Raw genomic sequence first — 10,820 nt, 5'->3', positions numbered from 1 at the left:
CCAGTCTTCTTGATGAAAGAGAACTTTGAATTTTCAGGTATTCTTACTGTAGTTAGCTGTTGATGGTTGATAATAACGTCTTGTATCATGTATATTTTCTTGTGATTTGAACTTCCTTTGTAAGTTTTTACCTTTTGTGTATTACTGTATTCTCTATAAACGTAGTTCTTTTTGATTAATGATGGATATATCTTGATGTTTGTCTTGTTGTGTGTGATTTGATGATTATAAATTACAGGAATTGATGTCCAAATATGATATATTTTATTTAGTATGCTCTTCAACAAAATAAGGTTTTTTGTTGTGTGGTTTCTGTCTATTTTAGCCATTTATCTGTTTATTAATGTTGCTAGCATTGCCTATTAATCCCTTAGTTCTCTGGTGTCCATGCTGCCTAGTGTTTAGGCACTCATGTTTTGAAGTATACTGGATCCTGTGGTTTTGTAGTTGCTGAGCTTTGAGGGTCCACATGTTTAATGATATTTTCTATATTTCATAGCATACTCCCTTAGTTTGGTTTATGCATTCTTTCATACATCCCACAGACTCTACATTGTTTGTAAATGTGTGATCCTTGATTTTGTTTTTGGGCTTCTCTCTTTGTATGCTGTTTTGATGATATGCTTCTAACTGAAGACTTGAACTTGAGGCAAAGGGGATTGTAGCAAAGGGTATATTCATTCAGAGAATTTTGGGTTAAAAGATTTTGGTTATATTTGGGATTGATATGATGCTGTGATTGACAATGCTTGGGGGGTTTTCACGTAATGTGGAATTTAACACCTTGCTATGGTTAATGTACATATGAAAGCTAAAATAACTATTCTTTTCATTTACATATTGATATAATGCCATGTCCTATTGTGCGATCTTGTAATCTTTCTAGTAATTACTTGTTCATAATTTTCTATAAACTTTTTATTTGTTAATTAGATTCTGTTCTGTTACTCATTCTCTAGCTACTTTGCAAGAGCTAGAAGTTGTTTTCATGCACATATCATTCTGTGGTACGTTTGTATAAGCAACCTTATAGCTGCTTTGCTTTTTTTTTTTTTTGATTATTATAATTTTTTGGTTGTTGTAAGTTACTACATATCAGGATGCATACGAGTTTGGTGGTTTAGTGCTTTTGTGCTTGTTTTTAAAATTATTTATTGACAATGAGAAAGGGCAGGGACACAAGAATTTTTGTGGATTTGTGGTTTTAGAATAGTGTTTTTTCATGAAAAAGGTCACATATGCTGGAAGCATGTATCTAGTTAATGAAGACATAGCTGAATGTTGAGTTCTGTTTTTAGTTAGTGCTTACAAAGTAATTATATGGTGAAAAGTCTGAGCTCAGGATACATATGCCTTGAAGATATTTTTCTGGTTATTGCAACTTATGTTTCCTTTTTGAGTTAGCATTAAATAAAGTAAACAATATTGGATTCTAGGGATCGATGCATCTTGATCTGTTGATTTTTAGCTTTTACTTCCGGGGCTGGTTAGGTTGGATATGCTTATAAAAATAGACCATAGCATTGTGCTTTATTGGACTGCAAGTGTGATTGCTTATGGCTTTCTTCTTGGATTCATTTGCTGTTGGTTCTTTTCAACTTCTTTGGTCTTATTAAAAGTCTAGTAATATAATCTTAGTTTTAAAAGGAGCCGGTGCTAGTCCCATGTATGCGAGGCACCATACGCCTTATATTCAAAATATACTTGCACTCTAAAGTGCTTATATTCAGTGTTTTACTACCCGGTTAGCGGGTGTTGGTCAAAAGGCAGGGTTATGCATAACAGGACAAAGCTATATTTGACTTTCCATGTAACACATAGGCTATATTCAAAATAGGGGCCAAGTACAAAAGAAACGGGAATACAGGCGGGAACTAAGTTTTTTGCTTTTTAAGTGTGGAGTACACACTTCTTCCATTTTATTAAACCTAGCACTGGATTATCCAAACTCATTATTACATAGATACATTATTACATAGATAAAAGTGCTTTCCTACACAGCCTTCCACCTTCTAGTGGTTTCTTATGTCCTCTAGTATGATATTTTGTAATAATGTAATATAATAATTTAGTTACATGTAATCCTTTTCTGCGCAACTGTAGCTGTTTAATTACACTATACCTTTCTTACTGCTATTTACTATAGTTCATTAAGAATATGTATGAAAGTGAACAATGAACAGTCATTTGATCTTCAACATTTCTCATTTGAAGTTACCTGCAAAGCTACCTTTTAGGAGACAAAATGTGATCATTTTATTCAGCTTGGACTTAGTACCCGTTTTTATGGGAATGCTGGTTACTATATATGGTATCAGACATGGATCTTTACATCTAGGCTGTGTCCTGTGTATTGTGAACAGGTTCAACATAAAATCACACATTTTTACTGTCTTATTTCTCTTCTGATTGTGTGTCTCTTCATTTTTTAGTGCTGCTTTCGCGAGAAAAAGAAGTATATGCATTTTAAGCTTGTCGCCATGGTTGCAGACGTGATTTATCTATTGTTGAGATGATTTGTTTTGATATCACGGATGGTTGTACACTATCTTTATCTTTTTGCACTATCTACACATTGACAATTATCACTATAAGGGGGTTGCACACTATCTTTAACTTTCTGCACTATCTACACATTGATAATTATCGACGCACGTATACAAGGGCATGCTCATTTCAGAACCAATATTATGTTGAGAACTGCTTAAGCATGTGCACGTAGCACTTCAATGAAAATGGTCAAATTGTAAAAATATGGTTTATTTCTTTCTTTCTCCTGATTATTTTTTAAGAAGTATTAAAGCGTGCACATATGCGTATACATTTGCGTTTAGACATAACACTATCAATACTATATTATTTAGCAATACATGTTAAACATATTGAAATCAATATGCATTCTAGTTAATTTGTATAACAAAATAATACAAGAGACCAAGAGTTAAGCAGTTCTCGTAGTTCTTAACATTATACTGGTTCTGAAATGGATGCACCCCCCCCTCTCCATTTGTGTACGTGTGTATGTGTGTGTGTGCGGATCCACATATACATACTATATATATATATGTGTATATATATATATATATCCTCTATGAGGGACTCTTATCTTCCACAAATAAGTTTCTGTTACCATTCTATTTGATATAGTATCATCTATTCTTCCATCATGATGGCTGCACAAAATGATGTATGCATTCCGGTCTCTGAGCACAAAACCGAACAGCATGGCCTAGAGGACACCTTTGACTACTCACAAAGGGGACAGTGGCTGCGTGCTGCTGTTCTTGGGGCCACTGACGGTCTAGTTTCAGTTGCATCTCTGATGATCGGTGTTGGAGCCGTTAAACATGATGTGAGAGCCATGATTCTTACAGGGTTTGCTGGCTTAGTAGCCGGTGCATGCAGCATGGCAATTGGTGAGTTTGTTTCAGTCTACTCTCAACGAGATGTTGAGGTGGCTCAGAGGAAGAGAGCTAATAATAGAACCACTGGAAACGAAGGTGAGGAAGCACTGCCAAATCCCGTTCAGGCTGCTGCAGCATCAGCCTTTGCTTTTACTTTGGGTGCCATGATGCCCTTGCTTGCTGCTGCTTTTATAGAGGACCGTATGGTTAGGTTTGGTGTGGTTGTAGCCACAGTGAGCTTGGCGCTTGTGGTCTTTGGGTGGATTGGAGCGGTTTTAGGGCGGACTCCCGCGGTGAAGTCTTGTTTGAGGATTCTGCTTGGGGGTTGGATGGCTATGGCTATTACTTTTGGACTCACCAAGTGGATTGGCTCTACTGGTCTCTAGTGTGCCACTCTCATCAGATTGTTACTGAGAATGAAACTTGGATTGTTTTCTGATTTCCTCTTAGTAATCTATATGGACAACTTATTGATATATATGTATATTTGTTCAAGAATAAACACCATCAAAGTGGTCTGGTAATGTAAAGTTCACTGTGTAGTGTGTACTTCTAGTTAAAAGCAATTCAGTGACAATGATTAAAAGGAGTACTTGTGATTGAAAAGTACATGGTTGATAACAAAGGTTACATATTATCTAGTGATCCGTAGTCCCATATGTAGTTTGCATCAGTGTAAAATTTTACTTTTTGTTTAGTGTGTCTAAATCATAAATTCATAATGTGTGGAATCTGACCTAGCCCATACCCGGAGTAAAATGCTACAAACCCAAAAATATAGAAAGATTCTACCTGCTTTGCATAAATGTTGGTCATGGTTGATGGCATCTCCTTGTGCTTAAAATTGGCTGCACAGTTATATTAGTTATGTACTGTTCCATTTAATATTGAACAGATTGTGGCTGTCGTGTGGACCGTCATGTGGATTTCATAATCTGTAGTTCTTATTACATTTATTTATCCAACTTTAGTTTTGGATTTGCACTCTCTCTCTTTTGTTTTAATATGCATAAGTTATCTAACTGCAAAGTATCTGCAGATATATTTGGGCAGCAAACAGCCAAATTATCGGGTACACGCCAAAGCTAGTTCTTTGTAAAGCAGGTCTAAATTTTGACTTGTGATACGTGTGGGTTGTACTACTAGTTAAAAGCTATTCAATGACAATGATTGGTCATTTTAATGCAGCTGTTAAAAAGGGAGTACTTGTGATGAAGAGAAGTACTGTTGGTAATAAAGGTTACATATGGTCTAGCTAGTGATTTACATCTAGGTCAACTTAATTGGAAAAATAGTATCATTTAATAGTAACCAAGATTTATATATGTTTCCTTTGACTCACTTAAATTTAAAAAGTTTAAAAATTTATAAAAAAAATTCACAAGATTGGAACACCTAATGTAAGTTTCGTGACTTAGATAATCAAAAAAATATATGCGTAAGTTTAACCTTTTCTAACCGTGAATTGTCTGCAGATGGGATTTGGGCAGCAAATGGTACCTGCCAAAGCTAGTACTTAATGAAGCAGGTTTGAATTTTGTCTTGAAACTGTTATCATTTGGGATTCTTATGGTAACAACCTTTTGTAAATGCAAAACATAAAACCATGTCTTAAGTTACTGTGTTGTTCTTTACATTTTTCTAGTAATTGTTAAAAGACTTTACGCTCAGTCACTAAAACTTCTAGTTTAATTAATGTACATGTCTAAATGATATGCGTCTTGAGACTTATTACTCTTTTGCTGGTGATCTGCCTAAATTATGAAAACTTGATTTGCCTTGAGGTTAAATATGCAGCCAAGAGCGTTTTAGTTCCCCTCTAGCAGAGGTCGCAGGGGAACGCCACCTGCCCAGTTAAGGTGTGCTTACTTGGTCCCACTAATTAGCAGGGTATTGGTGTGGTTTGTGAGCTTCCCTTGGTCTCATGGTTACCAAATATTGATAACTAGCTAGTATAAGTGATCATAATACCGTGAAGATAGACGAAAAAGTTTCAAGACCAATAACTAGAACAAACATAGTTAGCTACTCAAGCTAAGCTCCCTAGTTTAGTAATTTTTCTACCATATTGATGATAATCTTTACTTGAACATAGGAAAACAATGTAACTGCCATCATAAAAACCAAGACTAATTGAGTTTGAAATAGGAAAGAGTAATTAGTACCTTTTATTGTTAGTGCATACCTTGGGCCTTCAGTTATATAATAACATTTGCAACTTGTGTATTTGGTGCACATGCCTTTAATCTTATATAATAAATAACTCCTAAGTCCTAATTTTTCATAATTTGCTTCAAGTCTTATATGTGGGGCTAGAGGTTTAAAAGTGTTGTGTATGTGGGTTGGCGGGTTGAACCCGATTATCGTGTCAAACACACCAACCCGTACATGAAATAATCCCGAAAATATGTCACATGAACCTGTGCATGACACAAGTATTCACGAGTTGGCCCAAACCTTTTAACCCGAATTTAATTTATTTTTTGCATATCAATGTTCTAGCATTACAAATTTACGACCAGAAGTACGCATACACTCAGAACCTGACAAGTCCAGGTAACGTGTTGGCGGGTTTGACTCAAACTGATCCAAACTTGTTTAGAATAAATCCAAACCTATAGATATATTTCATGTTAGGTTTGTGTTATGTAAAAAAAGCACAACCTATGTGGGTCATGAACAACCGTTTGACCAGTTATATGTGTTCTCCTTTCACATATTTTATTTATTTGTCATTATCTTTGGAATAAAGGTGTTTTGAGGATTTTCTGATTTAAATGTAGCAAGTAAGTTGGCAGTCCTGTGGATTCCACAAGCCTTGAATTTTTAAGTACCTAATTTTTTTAAGTTTGGTATGTAGCTTAAATAAAATGGTTTTGCATGTTGTAACTTGTAAGCATTTGAACTCAAGTTAGACTACTTTTTACCCATTAAACATATTTTTCTCTTTTGACCCATTTTAATTTTAGCTGCTTTTAATATATTTTAACCGTTTGACCAGTTATCAAACAATATATCCCAAATTGACCCGTTTTCGTATAAATGAGCTGAGTTTTAGATGGGGCAACATGATGATGGCAGCACGCTCCATCCAGGGTTTTGTGTCATACCTATACCTAGAGCTAAGATACCATGTAAATGTGAATGAGAAAGCAATATCTAAATTGTGGGATTAGGATGTGGGAACCCTCAATATATGCAAATGATAAAACCTTAATGATACCTACCCTAGAAAAACTTATCTTGAGGCTGTGAGCTACATACAGACACACTGTAAAAATTCAATATTAAATAACTATATTTTACAACATCTTTTTGTGTTGGCATTGGATTGATATCTATCTTTTCATTTTCTAATCTATCTTTTAATCACTTGTGGTCTGCACACTTATATCAGTTTTATATTGTTTCATTTTATATTAAACAGACTGTGGCAGTCGTGTGGATTCCACAATCTTAAAATTTTATAACATTTATTAATCCAACTTTAGTTTTGGATTTGCACTCTTTTCCTTTTTGTGTTAGTATGCATAAGTTTAAAGTTTTCTAACTGCTAACTGTCTGCAGATATATTTGGGCAGCAAACAGACAAAATGTCAGGTACCCACCAAAGCTAGTGCTTTATAAAGCAGGTTTGAATTTTTACTTGAAACTGTCACCGTTGAGGATACATATGGGTCGTAACAACTTTCTGAACATGCAGAAAATAAAACCATGTCTTGAATTACTGTGTTCTTTTGGCATTTTTCTGCTAAATTGTTAAGACTTTTCATTTAGTCACTAAAACGTCTGTTTTAGCAATTTACATGTCTAAACGATATGCTTCTTGAGCCACTAAAATGTCTGTTTTTTGACCGGGATCGACTCGTCTTGAGGTAAAATACATAGCCATGGGCGTTTGATTCTCCTCTACTAAGGGTCTCAGCCTCTCAGGTTCCCTATAGGCCACTTGCCCAGTGTAAGGGGTTCTTTACCTGGTCCCACTAGTTAGCAGAGTATTGGTGGGCTGTTCGTTATCCCGTTCTCAGATTTACCAAAAATAGATACTGATCGATATAAGTGATAATAATACCGTGAAGACAGAACAAAAAGTTTCAAAACCATAACCGGAACAAAAATGGTTAACCACTCAAGCTACACTCCCTTATTTAGTATTTTTCCTACCATATTGATGATATCTTTAGTTGAAACATAGGAAAACAAAGTAAAAAATGTAATTGACTTAGTTGTATAATGCTTCTATAGGACTGTTGAGTTAGATTTAGGAAAGAGTAATTAGTACTTTTGAATGTTACTGCATACATTGATCCTTCAGTTATATAATAAGTTGATAACATTTGCAACTTGTTTATTTGGATGTAATAAGCAACTCCTAAATTTTTCATAATTCGCTTCCAGTGTGTGGCAATGAACAGCAGTTTAGTTATATGTGCTCTTTCACAATCAGCAATGAATTTCAGAAGATTAAAAGATATGATAACTTTCTGTTTATCTAATAAGTAGCATTACCATTTTTTATTCATATTCATGATCATGCATATGGTTCACTTTCGTGTGCATTCCACTCTCCTTTCATATATTTTACTTATCTTTCATTCCTATTCTAATAAAGGTGTTTTGAGATTTTCGTGATTTAAATATTGCAAGTAAGTTGGCAGTCGTGCGGATTCCACAAGCCCTTAATTTTCATTATTCAATCCTTTCATGCTCGGTATGTAGTTTTCCTCTGTCTTTTATTTGTTTAATAAGTAGAGGCTTTCATAATTTGATTGCATCCTAACAACTATATTATTTAAAAAATAATATAGTTTCTTTTAAATAGCATGGTTAGGATGTTGCAACTTGTAAGCATTCGGGTACAAGTTAATGACTACTTTTTACCCGTTAAACATGTTTGACCCTTTTCATTTTTAGCCAGTTAAAGTTATTTTAACTGTTTAACAAGCTATCAAACAATATGCATCAATTTGACCCGTTATCATATAAATGGATTGAATACGCAGACCACTTTTGACATAACATTATAAGCTTGTCACCGTTGCTGCTGACACGATTCAATCTATTTGTTTGGGTGCTTTCTTTAATCACCATTATTAGGGGCTTGTGGGTTGCACATTATCTTAAACTTTAGTCACCACTTACATATTCATCATTATCAACTAACATATACTACATGTATATATATATATGTACTCGATGAGGGACTCTTCGACAAGTTGCTTCATTTATCCCCATTTTCCGAGACAATATCATTTTTCTTTCTTATCACCAACATGTCTGCACAAAATGATGTATGCATTCAAGTTTCAGAGGACAAAACCGAAGACTTTGACTACTCACAAAGGGGACAGTGGCTGCGCGCTGCTGTTCTTGGAGCCACCGATGGTCTAGTCTCAGTAGCATCTCTGATGATGGGTGTTGGAGCCGTTAAACATGATGTTAGAGCCATGATTCTTACAGGCTTTGCTGGCTTAGTAGCCGGTGCATGCAGTATGGCGATTGGTGAGTTTGTTTCAGTCTACTCTCAACGAGATGTTGAAGTGGCTCAGATGAAGAGAGATAATAGAACCACTGGAAACAACGGTGAGCATATTGACGAGAAGGTGGCACTACCGAATCCTTTTCAAGCAGCTGCAGCATCTGCCCTTGCATTTATGTTGGGGGCCATCATGCCATTAGTTGCTGCTGCTTTTATAGTGGACCATAAGGTTAGGTTGTGTGTGGTTGTAGCCACGGTGAGCTTGGCGCTTGTGGTTTTTGGGTGGATTGGGGCGGTTTTAGGGCGGACTCCGGTGGTGAAGTCTTGTTTGAGGATTCTGCTTGGGGGTTGGATGGCTATGGCTGTTACTTTTGGACTCACAAAGTGGGTTGGCTCTATTGAAATATAGTGTTGCATAGATTGTATTTTCTGTTTTGGCTTGTTTACTATGACATGATTGTTGTTTAGATTTGAGCCTTATGTGAATTCTAGTTCCCTTGGAGTGAAATTTGGTGATCCAAGGGCTTGTCTAATGTAAATCAGAAACTCTTGTATCATGTGCCATTACTATATATGTTATATCAGATCTATGAGCGATCGTATAAGCGAAAAGTAGGAACAATATTATTACCATAATTAGTTATCTGTGTATACGTCTGGAGTTGGATTAAAATGGGTTCTGACCAAAATGGACTGTGGTTGAAATGAGTCGTTTATTTATTAGTGTTAAATTTAATGTGAGGCAATTTTAAAACCATTTTCCTTCTAGTATGAGAAGTAGGATTCAACGAGGGAGTTAAGCCGAGCCAATGCCCCCTCACGCTCAAGCTCAAATTAGTACTAGCTATCCGAGCAGAAACTTGAGCTCTCGGCCATGCTAACTTTACTCGAGTATTCTTAAAACTAAATTTAAGTTTGTTACGATATGCAAGTTGGTTAACCGGCCTAGAGGTGTTAAAATACTGAAATACATACCCAGTTCATAACAACGTTGCGTGTCGTGTTGCATGTGGCAAGTGTTTAAAGTAGTTCAATAAAGCCTTCTCCTTTTACACTTCATTTTCATGTTGTGGGTGGTGTGGATTCCACACTCCAATCTTTTTTCATGCATCAGTCACAATCCTCTATTGTAGTAATGCACACTCCTCTCAATTTAGATAATAAACCTGACATTAGAAAGTGCTATCCTACACACACCTCCACCTTCCTTGCTATTTGACATATCCTAACTAGCTTTGATATTGTAAAACTTAGTCCATTTAAGATTAAACATGTACCTTTGTTTAAGACTTTTCTAGTCTTGTACTTTGCTAAGCCCTTAAAACGGTCAGGTTTCCGTGTTGAAATGGGTTTATGCACCGCACTTGTTTTTATCGATCACAGCTAGTGTTGGCTCATTCTATTTTTGTTCAGTTTAGTTTTTGGGATGCCTTATGTAACTCCACTGCTAATTTGGTTGGCTGAAATTAAGCCAAAAGGTATTGTTCGGAAAGTAGTTCAACATATAGGGAATGGGCCTTCAATACTTCTTTATGGTGTGGGTGGTGGGTGTGCATTAACGCACACTCCGTTTTCAGTTTCATATTGCTTCGTTTTTATATTGAACGGATTGTGACCGTCATGTGGATTCCATAGTCTTCAATTATTTTATTTTTCTGTGATATTGATTAATCCAACTTTAACTTTGGGATGCACTATTATATTGTCATAGAATTTGCATAAGTTATATAACTTCTTCTAACTGTGTGTTATATGCATATAGATTTGCATGGCATGAAACAGCCGAATTACCAGGTTTCTACATGACTAGCTGCCTTCGGAACAAGCTTGAATTCGGACTTAAAACCGTCAATATTCAACGATTTCTGATATATATATATATACATACATATATAATTTTGTTGTGTACTGCTTGGAAATATGATTCTGCTAGAAAA

General features: G+C 35.6%; 2 pseudogenes; both read left to right on the top strand.

The window, feature by feature from the left end:
* Positions 1 to 3,162: 3,162 nt before the first annotated feature.
* On the top strand, positions 3,163 to 3,973 carry LOC143546788 (vacuolar iron transporter homolog 4 pseudogene; annotated as a pseudogene).
* A 4,661-nt stretch (positions 3,974 to 8,634) lies between these two features.
* Positions 8,635 to 9,357, top strand: LOC143546825 (vacuolar iron transporter homolog 4 pseudogene; annotated as a pseudogene).
* Positions 9,358 to 10,820: the final 1,463 nt, after the last annotated feature.

This window comes from Bidens hawaiensis, unplaced genomic scaffold (genome assembly GCF_021521415.1).
Source record: "Bidens hawaiensis isolate Kalapana, Puna unplaced genomic scaffold, B.hawaiensis_p1.1 tig00014466_1, whole genome shotgun sequence".
In the NCBI taxonomy this organism is placed as follows: Eukaryota; Viridiplantae; Streptophyta; class Magnoliopsida; order Asterales; family Asteraceae; genus Bidens; species Bidens hawaiensis.
Note: the sequence above shows the minus strand (reverse complement) of the source record. Positions and strands in the feature narration are given on the sequence as shown.